The following is a 23,421-nucleotide window of genomic DNA, read 5'->3' as shown; positions in this document are numbered from 1 at the left end:
CCAGAATTTAATTTCAGAAGAAAATGGGGGTGGGGAGAAGAGAGTTCTGGACAATGTTAAAACATCCCCTTCCATGTTTTTAGAATGAAGCATTTCATTTTTTTTCCATTTTGAAACCTTTTGCTTTGTTTTTATTTTGTCTTATAATAATACAACGTTTTAAAGTCAAAATTGAAACTTTTCACCAAATGGAAAATATTTTTTCTGAATTTTCCTTTGTAGATTTTACTCTGATTCAGAACAAAGTCAAATTTTGAAACCTCAAAATCCATTGTGACATGGAACGTCCATTCTCCACTCAGCTCTAGTCACCAGAAACCTACTATAATTTCAGACCAGTATTTCAATGTTCAATAATACTGTCTTCCATTGTAAACTCTTTGGGTGAGAAACCATACCTTTCTTACGTGCGTACAGCACCCTGCAAAATGGGGCCCCAATCCATTATTAAGGCTCCTAGGCACTTGATACAATACAAATAAATAAATAATAATAATCTTCCTATTTTTTATTTCATAAAACGTATGGATCTCATTTTTATCTGTTCTCCCAACCTCTCTCTTTCCTTCCTTCTGCATAAAATCCTCCCCTTCTCTTTCATAATCTCTCTGCCATCTCTTCCTCTCCTAGGACTTGTTTAGTGACATCACACCTCCCACTATCCTTTTATCATTCTTGCAACTTTGGCCTTTCTAACCATGTATTTTTGTAACACTCCTTCCACTCTCCCCTGCTGTGTGGAATTGCCCCTCAAAATGTAATTTCATACTCTGAGAGGGGATGATTGCTTTCAAAAAAGCCTGTTTCAGTCCAAAGAGTGAAAGGGAACTAGGGATAAAAAAAAAAGACATTTGCAAAGAACTGTCAGGGTTTTTAGCTGTGTAACTCTAACGAGCCTAAAGAGAAAGGTAGAGATGAAAATTGAGAGGGAGGAAAAAGAACAGAGGGTTTAAGAAAGTAAGAAGCAAGGAGAACAGGGATGCAGGGTTCAGAATAAGATGCACTGGGATACTGCAAATCTGTTAAACCATCACATAGAGTGAGATTCTGCCACCCTCTCAGGATGAGCATGGTAGCAGTCAACTTAAATCTGCGTTAGAGAATCTGGCCCATGATAAGCAACTATTGTGGGATTAGTTTTCAGCATGATGCATTAAGATTTAGCTCCATGATTCCCACAATCTTAATGAAACTAGTGCAGACAAATCCCTGTCCATCACGCTAAGTACTTATACCACACTATCACTGTAAAAAAATAGTTATGTGGCAGTGAGTGCCTTCAATTTTCTTCAGCTGTTTGCATGTCTACCATCATTTTCCAGCAAATAATTTACCTGCTTGCCATGCAAAACCAAGAACCAGCTATCAACCACAATTATTAATTATCATTTGTTTGAGTTACTTGTATTACTTTAGTGCTTAGAGACCCCAAACAAGATCAGGGCCAATTGTATTAGGTCAGGGATGGGCAAACCTTTTGGGCCAAGGGCCACATATGGGTGGGGAAATTGTATGCAGGGCCAGGATAGTGGGTTGGAGTGCGGTGTGCACGAAGGGGCTCAGGGCAAGGGATTGGAGTGGTGGAGGGGTGTGGGGCATGAGAGGGCTCAGGGAAGGGGGTTGGGGTGCAGGAGGAATGCAAGGTGCAGGCAGGAAGCTTAGGGCAGGGAGCTGAGTGACGGGGTGCAGGAGGGGTTCGGGCTCCAGCCTGGTACTGCTTACCTAAAGTGGCTCCGGGGTGGCAGCAGTGCGCACAGGGGCCAGGGCAGGCTCCCTGCATGCCTGCTCTGGCCCCATGCTGCGCCGCTCCAGGAAGCGCTGCAGTGCCTGGGGGAGGAGAGGTGGAGGGCTCTGCATGCACTGCCCTTGCCATGCCTCCAGGTACCTCCCCTGAAGCTCCCATTGGCCATTGTTCCCCATTCCTGGCCAATGGGAGCTGCAGGGGGCAGTGCCTGGAGGCAAGGGCAACACATGGACCCTCTACCCCCCCACCCAGGGGCCACAGGGATGTGGTGCTCGCAGCTTCTGAGAGCGGTGCGGGGCCTGTGGCACCAAAGGGGCAATCCCACGGGCCGGATCTGGCCCACAGGCCATAGTTTGCCCACCCCATAATAGGTGCTGTACATAGATGTAATGAGAGACTGTTACCACCCCAAAGAACTTATAGTCTTACATAGTGAAGATAAACAACAGATGGGAGGAAGGCATTCTCTCCATTTTACTTACAGATGGAGAACTAAGGAACAGAGAGATTAAGCCTAGGGTTTTCAAAGGAGTTAGGAGTCCAGACTGGACACCTCAGTCCAGTAGGCTCTTATGAAAATCCAAGCCCAAGAACTTGCCTGCACAATTCTAACATGCTGAGCTCTGACTGGCCTCTGTAGCTCCTATTGGCTTGCTACTAAAGGTAATTCGTTCATGTTGACATTCGTGTTTGAAACAGGTATCTTTTAGAGCACTTCAGCAGGGTCTACACGGGACAGGTAGAGCACGGCACATTAGAGTGCTTCTCAAATCACACCCTTCTAGAGCAATTTGTCACACCGTGTAGACAAGCACTAAGTGACTTGTCCAAGGTCATTGAGGAATTCTGTGGCAGAGCCAGGAATTAAACATTTCTCGTGCGTCCCACTCTAGTGTCTCAGTCACTAAACCATTCTTCCTCTCTATTGTGAGTACGCAATGGTTGTCAGTTTACAATAGCCTCCATGGTACTAAAAGTATTTCCAGTCCCTTCTGTACAGGAAACCATTTGAAGAATGACAGCAGGAATCCATGGATCATATAGCAGTCTCTTTTTTTTTTTCACTTCTCTACTTTTTATGATCGCAACCTGCTGTACAGTCAAATCACTGTTCAAGTGAACTTCTTCCATATAGCACCTTCATCTGAATGGGATTAAGACTCTCACAGGTATCTCTGTTAGCTTTATGGACTCACAATATGTTTAAGCCTAGCACTGAGCTTTAAACAACATTATTCTTATGTACAGCTCTTAGAATAACTTTTGAAATCTGTTTGGAATTTCCCACCTGCAGTGCCCAGTCCACCAGAATGTTAGATCTTCCCACCAGCTGCACTTAATTTGCGTGGGATCTTTCCCACTGATATTCAAGTAACCTTGCTGTCCTGCTTTCTTCACCACTTTCTTTGAAGACCCATAACGAACATACCATAACAGTTTTATATCTTCTACTTAACCTTAGGAGCTGTTTAAGCTTCTCTGAGATGGAAACTCTCTGATTTATACTCTGGTGTCTTTCAGCCGAAACAAATGTAATATTTTTTAAGATGCCCATCCCCAAGTCTAAATCATCAGATCAAATTACATCCAGAATGCTGTTGCAAAACCTCTCCCTGAACTTGTTTCAAACTCAGTGACCTAATTTTCCCATGCTGTACTCATTAAATTACCTTCCGATGCTATGTCATTGTATCAGTTTTAAACATCTTCCTGTGATAGTGAAGTATCTTTATGGCTTTCTTCTCCCTGACGTGTCTGAACTGGAAAAGAACTCCAAGCTCTCTTTGTTCTCTCAAGTCAACTGGCAAACGAGTTATCTTGTCCTAAGGCACCATTAAAAAAAAAGTTTGAAAAATAACTGAGTGCACTAGAGTCATTGTTTTGTTTAACTACATTTTGTGTTCATGAATGGTAACCTAGACTGGCAGCCCAGGAGAAAGGCACAGAACTTTCTTAGACTATGAAGATAATACAACCTCCATGCTCCATTCTGTCCATATCCTCTTTACTGAGGCCTGGTCCACACTACGCAGTTAAATCGATTTAAACAGCGTTAAATCGATTTAACACTGTACCCGTCCACACTACAACACACTTTAAATCGATTTTAAGGGCTCTTAAAATCGATTTCTGTACTCCTCCCCAACGAGAGGAGTAACGCTAAAATCGATATTACTATATCGATTTAGGGTTAGTGTGGATGGAAATCGAAGTTATTGGCCTCATCATCATTTTACAGTAGCTACCCACAATGCACCGCTCCAGAAATCGACGCTAGCCTCGGACCATGGACGCACACCACTGAATTAATGTGCCCTAGTGTGGATGCATAAAATCGATTTTATAATATCGGTTTTATAAAACCGGTTTTAGTTATTTCGATTTTATGCTGTAGTGTAGACGTAGCCTGAGGCTGTCAATATGGGTAACCATTAGAATCCATTAGCTGCAGACTCTTGGCTGTGGTAGATCTGCTTACACAGGCCACCAAACTGCCATCAGATAGCAACTTTCAAAGCTGGATCCAAACTGGAGCCCTAGATGTGAAAGGCTCTATTGTCTCATTACACCAACAATCCTTCAAGCTATTCAGTTCCCCCTGATAGATTGCTCTGAAATTTCAATTTCACTGCCATTTTAGAACATCCTTTTTCACACTGCTAAAAGACCCAGCTGAATGATCCGCATCTTTTAAAAGCTGGAGTTTTTATGTGAGGCAGTTTCAGATAAAGCTGGTCAGAAAAGCATCAGAAAGTTTTTGTAATTTAAAAAACAAATCATCACTGAAAAGTTTTATTGAGCAACAGCACCTAACCAAAAAAAAAAGCTGTTTCCATGTTATCCATTTCTACGTCACGCTGAATACAGCACATGTCTGCAACTACAGTTGTGAAAGGGTTCATGTCACCTTAGCTATAGTGAGGTGTAACAGCCAGGCCCCAATCCCGCAAAAAGCAAGACTCATGAAGACTGTCGCAAACATGCAGAGCCTCACTAAAGTCAATAGGCCTCCAGCTGGGCATAGGGGTCTGTCCCCATGGAGTTCATTGCAGGAGCAGGGCTAATAAACTGTTAATAAGAAAATACCGTGAAGTGGTTGAAATGCTCCTAATAAAGCAGTAGTCCTATACACAGAAAAGGAAATTTATTGTACACCAAGGCTATGCATTTAAAAAGTCCCCATCGTATATTTATTTAATTTTTAAGAGTAAGTCTTATCTGATCAGAAACTTACAATGGTGGCTTACCAACAAAACAGAAGAGTTCACTGCGTCCCTGTAGAATTAATTAGCTGTGCAGAGTTTTCTCCCTATAAAAAATTCAAATATATCGGTTCTGTTAGCCCAAGTACAGATCCAGGGTGTAATTAGTCTGATAATCAATATATCAGTAGGAAGCAGCTACTTAAATGCACCCTGTGCAGTCGTAGATTTAGGACAAGTGAAAGGGGCGTACTCAGCAACAGCAGGAAAGAGTATAAATGCAAATGAAGCTCATAAAAAAGAATGAGTGGTTCTGGCTGTGCAAGCTGCTCAAAATTCATCCAGATTTTTTTGAAACAGAGAAAAGGATCGGCTGCTCTGAATTACCCATATTTGGTTAACAAATGTCAATATGTACCACAGACCTTCATTTGTTTCCCCACTTACTTGGAGACTTGTTAAAAAGTGCTGCTAGCTTTTTTCCTCTCCACAAATGCACAATTACCCCCCAAAAAAGTTCTAATAAAATGTGCACCTGTCATGCTCATATTTTTAGTGTTTAAAAATACTCCCTGTTGTGTACAGAGTACCAGCTGTGCCGACAGCTTTAGAGCATGACTGACATGCTCTGAGGCACAGACAGCCAAAGGTAGCTTGCCTCAGATTCGGCTTGGATAGTCTCTTCCTCCAACTGGGTCTAAAGAAATGCAATCTAAAAACTGAAACTGTGGAAGTTCTCTGGAAGTGCAGTCTCAGGGCTGGCTTTTTAATTCTCCCCCTTGGATATCTAAATAAATATTTAATTAAAACAAAGAGACTTGTGATTTCATCTAGTAAACCAGAAACAGGTTTTCCGAATAACCCTAGATAACAGCCGTTTTATTGCTTTTCCTCAGGGGAAGGAATAAATCAGGAACATCTAATGAATGAAATGTGGGGGCAGCTTTGGGGTGGGGGGAGGAGGCAGTTAGCCAGGGTACTGCAGGGAATAATTTGGCAACTTATTTTTGCGAGTGAGATAAACGTTGAAGAAAATAAAATATGAACAGTGCTGATAATTAGTACAGATTGTGTAATGCTTCATTATCTTGCATTTGGAGGTCAGTTTACATAGCTAGTCAAATCCTGCAGACCTTACTCAGGCACCACTCCCACTGAAATCAGAAACCTTAAGGGATAATTGCCCCTAGTTTTCCCTCCTAAAAATAAACCACTGCATGCAATAGACTGTATGTAGCTGCCGATATATTGTATATTCTTTGGCCCAGACGAATGGGATGTTCAATTATGAACAGTAGGATTTGATCTTAAGGAACAAATCATTTCCCTCTTTCAAAGGCAACAGAGAGTTCCCCCTTGGTAGTGGAACCAATGCGATTCTACTGAGCAAGAGACTGGTGGGGTAGAAATTAATAAGAGCTCTGTAAGGCATGCATACCTCTTAGTATGGGGACAAGCGGGGCTGGAGTATGAATGGACCAGAGAAAGGGCAGAGTCAGAGAATCTTCTACTGTGTGCAGAGGCATATGGGACCTCAGATCCTTACTCTAGTCATTGTCCTGGAATAGTCTTCACGCAGTTGCTCCACAGCTTGAGACAGAGGATTCTTTTACACACACACACACACACACACACACACACACACACTTACATCAGGTGCTCAGCAGAGGATTTGTCCTAAATTGTTTGCAACAGATATGCACTTACACTAGGAAAGCTTGGGAGATTCTCTCTTTTACTGCACAGGTTGAATTCAATGCAAACAAGCAAGATCGGACCCTAGATGATCTAATCTCTTGCTCAAAATGTCCAATAACCTCTTGACTCTAAATGTTCAATAATTTCTCATTCTAGGGAATGTATCCTCCTCTCCTCCATATGTTTTTCTGTGACTTGCATTATTATTATAATGTATACTTCTACTCTCTATTTTCCTTGATCCACGGCTTCAAGATTTCAGTGGAGGGCGGATCAACTCACTTGGAATTTCGCTAATAAATATATATTACACAGCATTCACTGTAGTTAACAGAGCTGAAGGGAGAGTTCACTGTTAATAATTTAGAGCCAGACCCTGCAGCAAGAGCTATGTGGATAGATCCCAACATTTTCATGAAGCCCCATATTGACTTCATAAATTAGGCCCAGACTCACCAAAGCACTTATGAGTGTGCTTAAATTTTGCTTCAGAGGCAAACACAATTTAGTGTATTTAAGAGCCCAGATTCACCAATACTTTCTGGCTGTTCTGCACCATACAAAGCAGCCATAGACTTGGTTTAAGCAGCCTGCTGGTGAATGTGAGCTAATTGCCCACAGCTGCAGACTGCAAAATTCTCAAGGCACTTATCAGAACCAAAGTCCATCAGACATCCTTCTTCTATCAATGAGGCTTGATTAATGGGACAGAAGGAAAGGTAAGCAGGGCTATGGAGCAGAGTTGAGGTGTTTTTGTTGCCTTAATTATGCATTTCCATACTTCCTAACGTTTAAGTGGAACTTTCAACTTTTAATCAGGCTTACTAAAATGTGTGTCTTTTAAAGAAAATGCTTATATTCTTTTAAGGATTTTTCCCCCCTTTAGTAGCTGAGAGATCTTGATCACTTTAAGTGAAGCTGGATCAAGTTTTTTGCCTGGAAATTTACACCTACACGCAGAGAGAAACAACACTGCATACACGCATGCACTTCAGAATGGAGAATGTAATCTCGTAAAAGAGATATCAAAGTGACACCGAAGCACTGACTTGTATCCAGCAATTTTACATTTGGTTCACAAATACTCAATTAGGTTTAAAACTAAACTCACAGCACCTCAAATTTATATTTAATGGTCCATCAAAGAGCTATATTTTATTTAGAAAAGCTGGGGAGAAAAATGCTGAGGGACTCATGAGGAGAATTTCCTGGTGCTGAGCAATGATCCCAAGCAGTTGCTCACTGAGGAGCCAATAAAGACCACCCCAACACTATAACTGGCTAGTTTGGAGGTCTAAGGAAAGGAGGAAGAAGCACTAACAGTTTTCTAGAAAACGTTGAAAAATACCATTTAAAGGAAGACTTCATACCATGCAAATGATAGACAAGCACCTAAAAGGGAATCTTTAGAGGTAAATGGCAAGGACTCTCCACATTTCCTATCTAAGCCTGAAACTGTGATTGTTTCTTTAAGGTACTAAGATGTCATTTTAAAAATACAATTTATTCACTGTTGATTGCAAACAAAGAACATTTTTGTTTATCAGAGGGTGGTGCGGTAGTAAATTTTAACAATATTAACTGATGCCTCAGATACCAAGAAAGCAAATGTTTAAAATAAACTGCTTAGAATGCAGAAACCAAACCAAACCAAACAAAAACTCTTTTCTCCTAATTGGGGATATAATTGGAATGAATCCCCTAGGAATTTTTCCTGCTCCTTCTACATAAAACCCTATTACTGGTTGATCCCAGAACAAAGATACTTTCCTAGAGATCCCCATACCTCTAATCCATACAGCTCTATCCCTAGCGGGTACACAGGTGCTCATATAAAGTTGAGAACCCCTTCTTCTTAAAGAAGCCTTAATTGATAAGACCTGGACTGACTGTGAATATAGAAATACAGAAATATGGCAGGCAAGTCACCTTTTTTGATTTTTTCAGTGGGATACAAAGGGAAGTTATTTGATTCAAACAGGAGCGTAAGGTTTGTTTTGCAAAGTGGCAAAACAGAATTTATCTAGAAGCTTAAAGGATGCTTTCTCGATACTAATAGCATAAAGTAAGCCCAGATATGCTTTGGGGTCAAATCTGGTTTGCCTTATATTCACGTGATGAGACTAATTCAAGTCAATGGGACAACTCAGATGAGTTAGGCAAGCAGTATTGGTCCCTTGATTTAACTACCAAATTCACCTCTCTGGCTTTACAGATTTCAATGGTATTATAACTAAAGTCCACATTCACCCCTGTAACATCATGCAAATCTAACATAGGACTAATTAGATTTGTTCTGCCAACTGGCATAATTGCACTGTAATTCCATTCACTGTAAAACTAGTATAATGGAGAGGAGAATCAGACCCAAAATATTCAGAACCAGATCTGCAGCTAGTGCAGATAGGTGTAGGTCCACTGACATTCCTTCATTGCTTTATTCATTTTCAGTTAGACCAAGTATTTCAGAAATATCACAGAAGCAGAATATTAGAAAATGTACATAAGTGTAATGCTTTTTCTACACAAACCTGAGTCACTCCCCTCTCTATTCCAACATTTTACACCATGACAGTTCTAAATAGGGCATATGAATGATGCAAGTATTGAATTGGTTATCAAAGGAAGGTATTACCTTCAACTGTTTTCCAAACACACAGTCAAGAAAAGTACAATGTTCGGCTATGAAATTCATGGAGCTATGTCTGTTCACACCAGCTGTGGATCTGACCCTCGGCAGAGGTGGCGGAATGGGAGTGGGAAACAAGCGGGCACAGGAACTAGCACCCCTGCAATAGAAATATTGGGGGATGGATCTATGTCTCCCTCCTGCCCGTACCCCAATTCTCACAGAGGCAACAGCGGGACTCAAATATGTTCTGGAAAGGGAGGACCAAGATCAGAACACGACCCAGAGATGGAGATAGAGCAGCCATCATGGCACATGAGATTGCGCAGGTTCTGGGGGGGAGCAGGTAGGCCTCTCCAGCCCAGCTCAGTCCTGACTTCCAGGCATTTTGGGTCCTAGTGGAGGCACTTGGCCTGGGGAAGAGACAGGAGCATGTGCACCAGTCACCAGGGCAGGGATAGGATAGGGCACTGGATGGGAGACAAGGGCTCACAGGGCACCAACCATGGAGGAACTGCCATAGGAAAGGCAGTAGGAACTACCAGGATGTCCCTTCTCAGCCTGGAGCTAGCTACACTCTACCTCCAACCAAGTCTCAATAATTCCCCTCTCTCCCCCTCCTATCCCTCAGCACCCCACCATTCACAAGGAGCTTCTGACCCCCATCCCCTGTCAGTGTGTTGCATGACCAGTTGATATACCTAAAACCACATTCTTCAAATGTAGCATGATTTAAACTGTTGTGCACTTTATCTCAGCTGTTGAAAAGAGAATCTGAATGGAGAGTGGCTGGTGAACTTACAGCATGCTGGAACACAACTGTGTGTTGATCAAGGCTATTGCTGTTCGAACAGCAATAACACAGTGGCAATGGCAATATTCACTGCAAACGAAAACTCACAAACCTTGCTAAGGCTGAGCTGCTCACAGAGCTCCACTGACCACACACATCGGCAGATAGCAGCAGAGACAATAGGGGTCTTAATTAGTTTATTGTTTTATGACTCTCCAATGTGATGAAATGCAATTCAGTTTACAATGTCATTAAAAAATGTATTCTCAAAGGATTCTGAATTGTTTGAATAATATAATTATCAGCGTTATCATTTCCTTTTATTATTTTGACAGCCTAGATTCTGTAACCATTTCTTTTGTGCATCTTCTAGCCAAGAAAGGAACGATAGATTCCTACCCTCCTTACATTCCCCAAACTAGATATTATTTAAAAGGGACATTACTTAGTTATTGTTTCATTTATTTTTGAATCTTGAAAGAACACAGATTTTAAAATTACATTGTATGAACAGTGGACTTAATGAAACTAGTTAGTAGCCATCAAGATAAAAGAAAAAAACTCCAAAATAGTTTATTCATCTAGATCATTTAAATAGCCTAATGTAAATACCAGTTTACACCAGAATAGAGATTACACACCGGTTTAGTCATGGTGAACACACAGCAAAATAAACCAGTGCTCAATCATCTCAGATGGTTTAGTATCAACTCTCAGCACATGGATATGTACAAATCCCCATAACTGGATGAGCATCTATAAGGAACTTTGGTTCACACCCTCAGCTGATGCAAGATGATGCAACTCTGTTGAAGGCCATGTAAACACAATAGAGCCACATCATTTAAACCAGCTGAGGATTTGGTCCCTTGCGCAGTTTGGCAAGTTGTGAAGTACTCATCAGATTATCCTTACTCTGTGGGTCTCCCCTTCCCTTCTCCTACCAACAGATATAGACACTTTTCCAATATAGGTCTCCATTTTATTATTATTTGTTTGTTTCTTAAACACCTGCAATGTGCTGGCCACTGAACAACAGCTCCAGTTTGCGCAATGAGTTCATAGACTTCTCTCCTAGCTCCACTAGCCATAATTTCTCTTGTGATGCATCGTTTCTCTTGAGCATCATCCTCTGCTATGGCAAGGTCATACATGCCCCACCTGTTTAACTTAAGGTGCGATCTTTCACACAGAGATTAGTGTGAAAGTCTGTTTATTGATGTAAATTGAGATTCTCATAACAGATCTTTGCTTTAGTCATAACAAAGGAATTGTTTCCACCAGTGTGTACAATACATCTGGGAGCGAGCTCTGCAGCCCAGGTCCACAAAGTTGTGGTTATGGGCTTGCACTAGCAAACTAAAAACAACTGTGTCTATGTTGCGGCTCAGGCTGGAGCTTGGGCTCTCAAGTCAAAGGCGACATGGGGAAGGGGCTGAGTGCCCAAGCACTAGTAAGAGCTGCAATGTCAAAGCAAGCTCTATACAGTTTTTGACACACCCAATTTGACTCTAAACTTTGTTCAGAGCTGGCAGAAATCAGGTGCATCTTGATGAGCCTTAAGGCCAGCACAAATTATATCATCAACAATGTTGCTTATTTTGACAGATATGCGTCAACAGGTCTGGTGTTGTCAGCTGCACATCGTATGTAGCTTCATTGACTGCACTGGAGCAATGCCAGTTTACATCAGCTGAGGATCTGGCCCAGGGTTTCTATATCCATTCTTCTGCCAAATATAGATGGTGTTTAACCCATGCCTTTGACCACATTCACTATGGGCCCCTGTCTGAGCCCAAGTCAGACTTACAACCCTCTCAAAGAAATAGGTCAGTATTATCTTCCTTTTACACAGGAGAAACGTGGGATAGCAAAGACTGTGAGACTTATCCAGAGTTACAAGCAAAGGCACTGACACCTGGGCAGGGGGCACACAGGGCACCAGCTACCAAGGTGCCAGGTACCTGAGTTACCTCTCAGCTACATCAGTGTAAATCAGAGGTAACTGGTGTAAGTGAAAGGAGAATCAGTCCCAAAATCTGTGGCAGAGCCAAGCTCAGAAACTGTCTCTCCTGACACCCAGCCTTGTGCCTTAGCCCCAAGACCATCCTTGCCCCACATTATACTGTGTTTCTATTCACGTGTTCTTTCCCACAAGGTATTCTGAAACAGTTAATTCAAATGAAGATTAGCAACTTCCACTGAATTAGGCTTGGATGACTCATTGAATGAAGATTATTATCAATATCACATCTGTCACAGATGAAAAACTACATATATGGATGAGCACTGTGTAATCCATTCATTGTTTTATAGACCCAGAGTCCCCCAGAGAGCAGCTCAAATCCATGTGATGTCCCTAACTGCCGAATTTTACATTTAGATTTCTGAGTTTGCTAGATATGTAGAATCACAGCTAGGTAGACAGCTCCCTATGGGCTACACATCTGAGGAGACCTCTGTGTTGTTTATTCCAGCAAGCACGTGGAGTATCTTGCACTCATAAAATGGGTCACTGCAACACTTGTCTGCAGCAGCAGTACATGAATTCTGATGCACAGGCTGAAACTTCCCACTTCAGAGGAAATCACGTCCCTTCAGGACACCTGAGCCACAGACAAGTTAGACCATCATAGCCATCTTAACATGGTTTTAGGAGCACAAGAAATTGAGCATAGGTCGTTCCTGTTTTCAGAGCTATACACATGCAGAAGTGAGCCCTGAACTATTTACATACACAGGGGTTATTGGCACATTAGGTGGCCACCATTCCCCCAGGAGCACTCTCCATAGTGATGGCTCCAGCTGGCAGATTGCTAACACTAGTGTCATAATTTGCTTGCTGTGTTGTTGGCTTCAAGCTGTGCAAAACTCTCTCTTTTTGCTTCATGCATTTCTCACAGTGAAAATGGCTCTTGCATAAATTTGGCCCAAGGCAAAGTTTTGGACCAACATCCTGCAAGCAGAAAAACAACACACAGTCCATGCTCTGTATTATTTTATACTACATTGTATTGTATTTAGTTTGACACAGCTGTAGGCCCATGCAAGCCAACCTCTCTCTCTCTCTCACGCGCGCGCAAGCGCACACACACACAGGACTAGATTCCCAAGTGGTATATACTGGGGTAGCTAGCTTGACTTCAATGGAGGTATGCCAGATTACACTAGCTGAGGATCTGGCCCAAGATAATATCTTTCCCTGGCAATGCTCCATACCAGTGATCTAATGGGAAATTCCACTGCATGATATATTCTATCTAGAGCTCAACCTTTTACTCCAATTAATTCAGCCACCCAGCAATCATGGTGCTGCTTGCATCACAGTTTCCTCTTATGAGTCAGTTCACAGAAGCAAAAACCCTTTTCAGCTCTGGAAACTGCATATTGCCATACTGAAAAATTTGGCTCCCGTTTCCCAAAGTAACAGGATTTTTCATCAGTTTCATTGGGGGCGCATATTTATGGCACAATTCCAATTTGGTCACTCATTGGCTAGCCTGGTTCCTTTGCCGTCCACCACCAGCATCTTTCAAGCCCTCATCCTATAGCTGGGCAATGTTAACACATTTCTTCTTCTCTGCAGATAACTATTCTACCTTCACTATGGCCCACATATTTTCACTAGGGCTGGTGAAACATTTCCCATCCAAACTGATTTTTGATGAAAAACTAAACCCAATTTTCCATATGAAGTATCTGAATTCCATAGACAATTTTGATTTTTCATTAAAAACTAAATATTTTGGATGAAGAACTACATTTATCAATTAGAATATCCTGTTGCGGTACCCAGAAGTGGATTAAAGTTTCCCTGGGGCCAGAGCAAGTGGGGGGGTCCTTCCCCATCCCTTCCGCCTGCAGCCCCGCTCCCATTCCACCCCTCCTGCCTCCAGCCCCACCAATTTCTGCCCCTTCCCCAAGGATGCCCGCCCCTATTCCACCCAGGATCTCCCCCATTCTGCCCCCCCATTGCAGCCCCACCATTTTGCTCCTTTCTTCCCCGCTCCACACTGTGGCCCCAAGTCCAGAGAAGCTCTGTCCCCACGCCATGGCCTTGGGGCACAGTGGGGAGTGAGAGCTCCTCCAGTATCAGGGCCTCAGTGATGACTGAGTGCTGGGGCTGGAGTCGGAGGCTGCTGGGGCATGGAGGTGTTCCCCCATTCCCCAGCTTGGGATGGGGTCCACTGCAGGGGCTTACCCATCCCATGGCTTCGGCTAGGGACGGAGTCAGAAGCCTCTGGGATTGGGCTTTCCCTGTCCTACAGCTTCTGTTGGGGCAGGAGCCATGGGGTATGGAGGGGCACTGCTCCTCTGCCCGGCATTGCTGCAGAGCAGGGTCAGGGCACAGGAGCTTCCCTCGCCTCACCCACCCAGCAGCTGGCAGAGGATTTTTTCTGGGGTCCCTCCAGTTGGCAGGGGCCCCTGGGCACAGGCCCTGTGGGCACAGTGGCTAATTGACCACTGGTGGTACCTAATGGAAGTTGTAGTTCAGTTTCCATCCTCCTCTATAGGACGAGTTGTCAATTTGAAATGCATTTCCCATGATATATCATAGCCAGAGACTCCCATCATACAATAGCTTCCTCTCACCATAAGAGAAGATTGGTGCAGCATGAGAGATGTAGCCCAACCTGGATGCCTGACCTATAGAAGAGAATTGTAGCATGAGGCACCCAAGCTGCAGCTCCCATGAGGCACCGCAACAGCATTTCTACATTTCAGTTTTCAGCCAAAATATTTCCTTTTATTTAATTTTTGCCAGTAAGTTGGAATTTTCCGTGGAAAATTTTCATGAAACGTTTCATTATCATTTTCCATGGGGGGAAATATCCCATATTCCAACGAGCTCTAATTTCTACCCAAATCACCAAGTTACCCAAGATATATTGTGCTGTCAGTTTTCTTGATCCTACCTTACTAGATTCTTGTAGTTCAGTTATCCCAGGAGTTAGGCACAAATACCTCCTAAGATAATCAGGCCCCATCAGAAATACAAAAGAATTACTTGTGTTCTTCCACTGACAAATCACTCTTCAAACAAGTAGATTGCCAATGTGATCTATCTTACATCATTGATAAGACAAAGGTTTTTTTCCAATTCCAGGGCAGCATCATTTCCACTGCAATTATCTTTATCACTAACCACAAAATTTTAGGCCATGGCTACACTGGCGCTTTACAGCGCTGCAACTTTCGCGCTCAGGGGTGTGAAAAAACACTCCCCTGAGCGCTGCAAGATACAGCGCTGTAAAGCCTCAGTGTAATCAGTGCCGCAGCGCTGGGAGCGCGGCTCCCAGCACTGCAAGCTACACCCCTAAAGGATGTGGTTTACGTGCAGCGCTGGGAGAGCTCTCTCCCAGCGCTGGCACTCTGACTACACACACGCTTCAAAGCGCTGCCGCGGCAGCGCTTTGAAATGTCAAGTGTAGCCATACCCTTACTCTCATTCTTACTAGACACAGCTTGCCTTCCTCCAGACATTCAAGCTCATAGCAGGAGAGGGAAATTCATTTAAAGATTTCTCCTGTCAGTTCCCTGTTTTAGCTTTGTTCTGGATTTTTGATTATTTTTGCCCTTTTAAAGAGTAACCCAGGATGTTAATATGTAGACATTACAGTACACACAAACCAAAGCCTGTCTGAACAGTGACAATATGTTTTAGCACTTCTTGCAATTATTAGCAATGTGGTATTTAGTGCAAGAGCGCTTTTTTTCCTTCAAAGAGAGCACGTTTTTGTGAAAAATAACTTGACTCTGACTGATGAGTTTTGATAATGATTTAGAAAGAAACATCTTTGAAGATCATGTAATATTAAATTATTAAATGTGTACATTGCTAAAGCTAGCTAATCCACTCTAAAATGCAAAAATGAATTACTGAATGTCTGATGGCCTACTTTAGCCTAACAATTTATCACTCCTTAATATTTATAATAAACTGACAAATTACATCTCTTTTAAATTTAATTTGTCTCCAATCATCATTACACACAACATTACAATAATTAAAATCTGTGTGTAAAATCTAACGCATTGTAAAGGATAGAGTCTTAAGAGGCCTCATATTATCATCATTTTTTGAAAAGAGGTGATATTTAGACATCATTCGATTCAAAGGTAAGTTTTACATTTTTATCTTTAGCTTACAGGCATGTCTCAAATGGGATTAGGGAGCTATTCTATTAAATATAAATGGAGAAAATTTAGCAGAACACAAAAAGCTGAGTTTGAGTTAAATGTTGAGTTAATGAAATTCTGGATGGGTTCATTTTTATGTCTGCGCAAAGGCAAAGACGGCAAGATTTCACAGTACAGAAATTATGTTCTGAAGGAATTCTTAATATACTTTTTCAGTTTGCTCATCATCATAACTTGTGGCTATTCATAAATACAGGATAGGAAGGATAGAATACCTGATTTATAAAGGGAAGAGGGACAAAGCTCGTTAACTCAGCTGAAGTTATACTAAAGCCCACTTATTATTATTCTATTGATTCATCAGTAAAATTCACTTAACTAGTTTTCTGTTTTATAGCCAAATAAATTGCTTAATCCACTGCAGTGGAAAAACCTTATGCTGATGAGTATAAGTTAAAGATGTCATAACCCCGGAGGTGTCTATCACTAACCACTCGTTCACGGCTTTTGTCCCTTGAGGCCACAGGACTGACATCAAAGGCACAGCTGGATAAACTGTATACGTTGGATCCCAAGCAAGAATTATTATAAACACTGTGAAACCACAGAGAATGTGGAAGGTATTACCATTTAAAGCCAAAGAATTATGAAAATTCTTGAAGTCCCTTCATCCCATTCAGGTACGCAGTGTTAACCAAGCAACCATATTATCACTTGAAATTAAACAATCTTTCATGAAAGAGATTTCACAACACCCATTCTATAACACAAGAGCCAAATTCAATGCTAACTGATGTCTCATGAAATTCCATTGCCCTCAGTTAGATCCCATGGCCTATAGGGACTGATGCAATCCACCCTCATAAAGGTTTGGAGGATGACTCAGACTGAGGACATTATTATTCACCCACACTGCAGTTACTATGGATTAATTATTTTTCTCTCATATATTTTATTTAGGACTGTCGATTAATCGCCGTTTTAATTGAACTATTAAACAAGAGAATACCAGTTGGAATTTATTAAATATTTTGGATGTTTTTCTACATTTTCATATATATTGTATTAAGTGTTGTAATTGAAATCAATGTGTATATTATTTTTATTATAAATATTTGCACTGCAAACATGATAAAAGAAATAGTATTTTTCAATTCACTTCATACAAGTACAGTAGTGCAATCTGTTTGTCATGAAAGTGCAATTTACAAATGTAGATTTTTTTATTACATAATTGCACTCAAAACCAAAACAATGTAAAACTTCAGAGCCTACCAGTCCACTCAGTCCTACTTCTTGTTCAGGCAATTGCTAAGACAAACAAGTTTGTTTACATTTGCAGGAAATAATGCTGCCCTCTTCTTATTTACAATGTCACCAGAAAGTGAGTACAGGCATTTGCATTGCACCGTTGTAGCCACCTTCGCAAGATATTTACATGCCAGATGCACTAAAGATTCATATCTCCCTTCATGCTTCAACCACCATTCCAGGGGACTTGCATCCATGCCGTTGGAGGGTTCTGTTACAGTATTAACAGTACTTGCATTAGTTGAATTGTAAAATACTATTTCTTTTGTTCTTTTACAGCGCAAATACTGGTAATCAAAAATAAATATAAAGTGAGCTCTATACACTTTGTATTCTGTATTGTAATTGAAATCAATATATTTGAAAATAGGGCTGTCAAGCGATTAAAAAAATTAATTGCGATTAATCACGTGATTAATCACACTGTTAAAGAATAATAGAATCCCATTTATTTAAATATTTTTGGAAGTGTTCTACATTTTCAAATATACTGATTTCAATTAAAACACAGAATACAAAGTGTACAATGCTCACTTTATATTATTATTATTACAAATATTTGCACAGTAAAAAAGAAAAAAATCTTATTTTTCAATTCACCTAATGCAAATAATGTAGTGCAATCTCTTTATCATGAAAGTTGAACTTACAAATGTAGAATTATATACAAAAACTAACTGCATTAAAAAATTAAAAAATATAAAACTTTAGAGCCTGTAAATCCACTCAGTCCTACTTCTTGGTCAGCCAATCGCTCAGACAAACAAATTTGTTTATATTTTCTTGTTTACGTGTCACCTGAAAGTGAGAACAGGCATTTGCATAGCACTGTTGTAGCTGACTTCGCAAAATATTTACGTGCCAGATGCACTAAAGATTCATATCTCCCTTCATGCTTCAACCACTATTGCAGAGGACATGCGTCCATGCCGATGACGGGTTCTGCTCGATAACAATACAAAGCAGTAGGGACAGACACATATTCATTTTCATCATCTGAGTCAGATTCCACCAGCAGAAAGCTGATTTTCTTTTTTGGTGGTTGAGTTCTGTAGTTTCTGCATTGGAGTGTTGCTCTTTTAAGACTTCTGAAAGCATGCTCCACACCTCGTCCTTCTCAGATTTTGGGAGGCAGTTCAGATTCTTAAATCTTTGATCAAGTGCTATAGCTATCTTTAGAAATCTCACATTGATACCTTCTTAGCATTTGGGAAATCTGCAGAGAAAGTGTTCTTAAAATGAACAACTTGTGCTGGGTCATCATCCAAGCTTGGTATCGCATGAAATATATGGCAGTATGCCAGTAAAACAGAGTAGGAGGCATACAATTCTCCCCCAAGGAGTTCAGTCACAAATTTAATTAACACTTTTTTTTATGAGTGTCATTAGCATGGAAGCATGTCCTCTAGAATGGTGGCCGAAGCATGAAGGAGCATACAAATGTTTAGCATATCTAGCACGTAAATACCTTGCAATGCGGGCTACCAAAGTGCCATGAAAATGCCTGTTCTCATTTCCTGATGACATTGTTAATAAGAAGAGGGCACCATTATCTCCCGCAAATGTAAACAAACTTGTTTGTCTGAGCGATTGGCTGACCAAGAAGTAGGACTGAGTGGACTTTTAGGGCATGGCTACCCTTGCAGATGTAGAGCGTCGTGAGTTAAACCCACCTTTGCAGAGTGCAGCAGGGAAAGCGCTGCAGTCTGTCCACACTGACAGCTGCTTGCGCACTGGTGTGGCCACATTTGCAGCACTTGCAGTGGTATTGGGAGCTGTGCATTATTGGCAGCTATCGCAGCATGCAAGTGACTGCAATGTGCTTTTCAAATGGAGGGGGTGGGGTGGAGTGTGACAGGGAGTGTGTAGTGTGTAAGTAGGGAGAGAGAGAATGCGTTTTTGGGGTGCTGAGAGTCTGTCAGTATGCTGTCTTATAAGTTCAGACCCTCTCCCCTCCCTCCCTCACTCAAAGCAAACAGTAAATGTTTGCTTTTTCTCAGAGCTTATAAGCAGTCGGCTTCTCTGAAACTGAGCTTCGAAAGGGCATTTCCGCATTCCTGCAGCCGATTTCACAACAATGACAAGAGTGGCTACTTGACTTAAGGGGATTATGGGACGTTTCCGGAGGCTGATCAGAGTGCAGTAATGCAACACCTCATTCACACTGGCACCGCGGTGCTCCAGCAGGGGCACAGCAAACGTTATTCCACTCGCCGAGGTGGAGCACCAGCAGCACTGTAGCTGTGGAGTCAGAGCGCTCTATGTACCTTGCCAGTGTGGACAGGGAGCGAGCAAGGGCACCCGGGGCTGCTTTACTGCGCTGTAACTCACAAGTGTAGCCAAGGCCTTAGGCTCTAAAGTTTTACATTGTTTTGGTTTTTGAGTGCAGTTATACAACCAAAAAAACCTACATTTGTAAGTTGCACTTTCACAATAAAGAGATTTACAATACAGTACATGTATGAGGTGAATTGAAAAATATTATTTATTTTGTTTATCATTTTTACAGTGCAAATATTTGTAATAAAAATAATAATATAAAGTGAGCACTGTATACTTGTATTCTGTGTTGTAATTGAAATCATATATTTGAAAATGTAGAAAAACATCCAAAAATATTTAATAAATTTCAATTGGTATTCTAATGTTTAACAGTGCATTTAAAAGTGTGATTAATTTTTTTAATCTCAATTAATTTTTCTGAGTTAATCACGTGAGTTCACTGCGATTAATCGGCAGCCCTATTTGAAAATGTTGAAAACATCCAAAAATATTTAAATAAATGGTATTCTATTATTGTTTAAGAGTGTGATTAATCGCTTGACAGCCCTAATTTTATTGAAGGCCATTGGGAAAATGTCAAAATCTCTATCCAAACAGAGTCTTTTCTGTGAAAATTCTCTAAAAAATTACTTTGTTTTCCAACCAGTTTTAAATGTTTACCAGTTAAGGACTATGGATAGTTGAGGCACAAGAAAAAACATACATAACTGATGGGGAAATTTTGAAATGAATTCCAATGGGGTCTATTTAACAAAATTAAAGAGTCTCTCTAACAGTCTATCAATAAGGAACAGACTTATGGTACATATTTCCTGTTATATAAGATCATGGGAAAATTGTACAGAAAGGCCCAGATCCTCAAAGATATAACACTGTAGTTAGGTGCCTAAATACCTTTGAGAATCTGGGCCAAAGTTACTACTACTAGACCTGGGTGAAAATGTATATATTTTTTTAAATGTTGAAGTGCAAAATATTTCAAGCTGCTAGCTATGAAGGATAACTTACTTGCCAGTGGCAGTAATACGCAAGCTTATTACTCAGAGACATTTTACAGAAGGATGTGAAAGAATAGGAAAAACTCAGTTATTCTAGTGGATGTGTTCTATATCTAAAAACATATTAGCACTGACGGACCAAATTCTGCTTCCTTTATTCATGTGAGTAGTCCCTTAGACTTCATTAAGCCTAACTTCATGTATAATGCAAGTAAAATTTATTCCATTCTCACATACAGCCAAAGAGAGTGTTATCTTGGTTAGATATCACTACGCTAGTTTTAATGGACAGGTTCTTCTACCATTGTTCAAACTAAGCAGTGCAAGAAGTCCTACTGCAATAAATGAGAAATTAAATCAGAATCTGGCCCTAAGTGTAGATTTCGGGTTATCTGCTGGGTTATAGATTTTTCTTAGAGAAAAGGCAGAAAATAAATGACAGGGCCCTGATTATGCCAGTTCTGCATCTAAGACAATTTTATATATTGTCATAGAGGGAAAGCCACTTTTCTTCTTTTATGGTAAAAAGACACATAGGCAAAATCTGCAATCGTCTTTTTTTTTCCCTACTCCCTTAACCATATGTACAAAAGTCAAAGGGAAACAGAAATACGCTGACATTACTGACAGCAAAATATTGAATTTGGCATATTTTAAATTATAGATACTAAACACCACTAGCTTGTTTAAATTACATGAAAATCTACACTCCACGGTACATGAATGAAAGCAGAATGGGGTTCTAAGAGTAAAATACTCAGACAAAATTAAGGTTTATACAGCTGTGCATAAAAATGTAGCAACAAGCTTTAAGCAGCTCTCCAGTCGTATGCCCAACAGAAAAACAACAGTGAGAAAGCACACACATACCAGTCTGTCCAAAAATTCTGGTATCTCTAAACAAGGAGGAGAACCGATGCACAAGGCCTGCAGGCTGGTTAAGGAAGGGATTTATTATTAGAACTCAAAAGTGGTCATGAACATACCAAGACAAATTCTACAAATGTTCCAAAGAGATAAAAAATGTGTTAATCTCAACATTGGGGCATCCATCTCTCTAGGGTTGAGGCACCACCCTATCTTGTTTCTCTCCCCTATTCATAGCTTAGATAGCACATATTGCCACTGGCTTCTAACATTACTTATCTCAACTAGAGGAAGGAACTGTGACGAAAGGGTGTATCATTAAACAGCTGAACAAGACTACCACCTCTCCCATTTCCCTTTCGCTGGATGCTTGCGCTTTTCCCCTGCAGGACTTCGAAAGGAATATATGATGTTTGAAAATTATTGTAGCTACCAATCAGCATTTGTGGAAGCAGAATACTTGAGTCAGATTCTTCACAAAAACTAGAGCTTTCTCCCTTATTCTGTGCACTATTGCCCCTAAGAGTGGACTTCCTTAAAAAAAATTGGAAGGTCTAGCTTTCCATGTGACAAAGCTGGCAACACGATTGGCTAAAATGATTCACTTTATTTTATCCACCTGATCCTGATAACTCTTGCTGCAACATGGTGGTGGAATAAAGAGGAGATACTTGAACAATTGTGGAGACTCTGGGTAAAATTTTCAAGAAAGCCTTTTAAATCTCACTGACTTTTGATTAGATTTAGGCTATTAAGTGCCTAGGGGGATGTCTACACTGCAAAAGAACAGCAACCAAAAAACCCATAGCTGGGAACCTGAGAACCCAGGTCATCAAAAGATTTCCACCCTCCCTTATTTTTTTTGACAATTATTTTACACTATTTCATTTCACCCCCCCCATCTCCAACTCAAACTTGAGACAGACACAGAAAGAAAGACAGAGCGAGTGGGTTGATACAGGTATCAATCTAGCCCACTGCCACCTCATGCTAGTGAGAGGCCAAGATTTTCAGTCTTGGTTTAGGATCCTTAACAAATGGCCTCATCAACAAAAATACCAAGGATCCAGCAGTAGAGACCAGATGTCAAAGCCCCAGTCAACTGAGTGAAGCTTAGGCTATAGGGCTAAAAATAGCCTTTTAGACATTCGAGCTCATGCTTGAGCCTAGGCCCAGGCCCAGGCCCTCTCCCTGCTCCGGGTCTCAGCCCAATTGGGAACACCTACACAGCTATTTTTAGCCCTATAGCACAAGCCCAGTCAGTTGTCCCCACCTCTGAGCCTTGCTGCCGCAGGTCTTCTCTATGCAGTGTGGACATACCATGGCCTACATCACTTCTGACTTGGGCTCCATGGCAGTTAGCTGTTTTGGAAATTTTTATCCTTCATTCTGTTTCTCTAATTCCCCACAAATGTGTTTCTGTGGGAAATTTTGACAGAGTTTCAGGAATAGAAGCCTGACTTTAGGCTCCTAAGTCCATATATGAGCACCTGACTGGCTTGATTTTCAAAAGCACTGAACAGCAAAACAGCTCCCACTGACTTCAAAGGGTTGGATGCTCAGCATTTGTGCTTATCAAGCCATTTATTTAAGATCCTAAACAAAGCCTGAAAATCTTGGCCGATCAATGGCAGGAGGCGGCAGTGAGCTAGACTGTATCAAGCCTCTTTCTGCCTTTCTAAATCTGTCTCAAGTTTGATTTGGAGAGAGGGGAAAAAACAAAATAGCTTTAAAAAAATGCAAACAAACAAGGG

The 23,421-nt window shown here is 41.1% G+C and overlaps 2 long non-coding RNA genes across 2 annotated transcripts in view; both read right to left on the bottom strand.

Annotated features, from left to right (window-relative positions):
* LOC127051659 (uncharacterized) overlaps positions 1-5,452 on the bottom strand; it is a 30,080-nt gene extending 24,628 nt beyond the window's left edge. Inside the window, exons 1-3 of the long non-coding RNA XR_007774568.1 lie at positions 5,373-5,452; positions 4,993-5,054; positions 3,415-3,567 (exon numbers count right to left, since the gene is read on the bottom strand). This is a non-coding gene — a long non-coding RNA (uncharacterized LOC127051659). The remainder of the gene's footprint in view (positions 1-3,414; positions 3,568-4,992; positions 5,055-5,372) is intronic.
* LOC127051663 (uncharacterized) overlaps positions 1-23,421 on the bottom strand; it is a 290,729-nt gene that overhangs the window by 114,390 nt on the left and 152,918 nt on the right. The gene's annotated exons all lie outside the window — the stretch shown is intronic.

This window comes from Gopherus flavomarginatus, chromosome 5, assembly GCF_025201925.1.
Source record: "Gopherus flavomarginatus isolate rGopFla2 chromosome 5, rGopFla2.mat.asm, whole genome shotgun sequence".
Classification (NCBI taxonomy): Eukaryota; Metazoa; Chordata; order Testudines; family Testudinidae; genus Gopherus; species Gopherus flavomarginatus.
The sequence above is the reverse complement of the archived record's forward strand: the minus strand, read 5'-3'. Positions and strand labels throughout refer to the sequence as shown.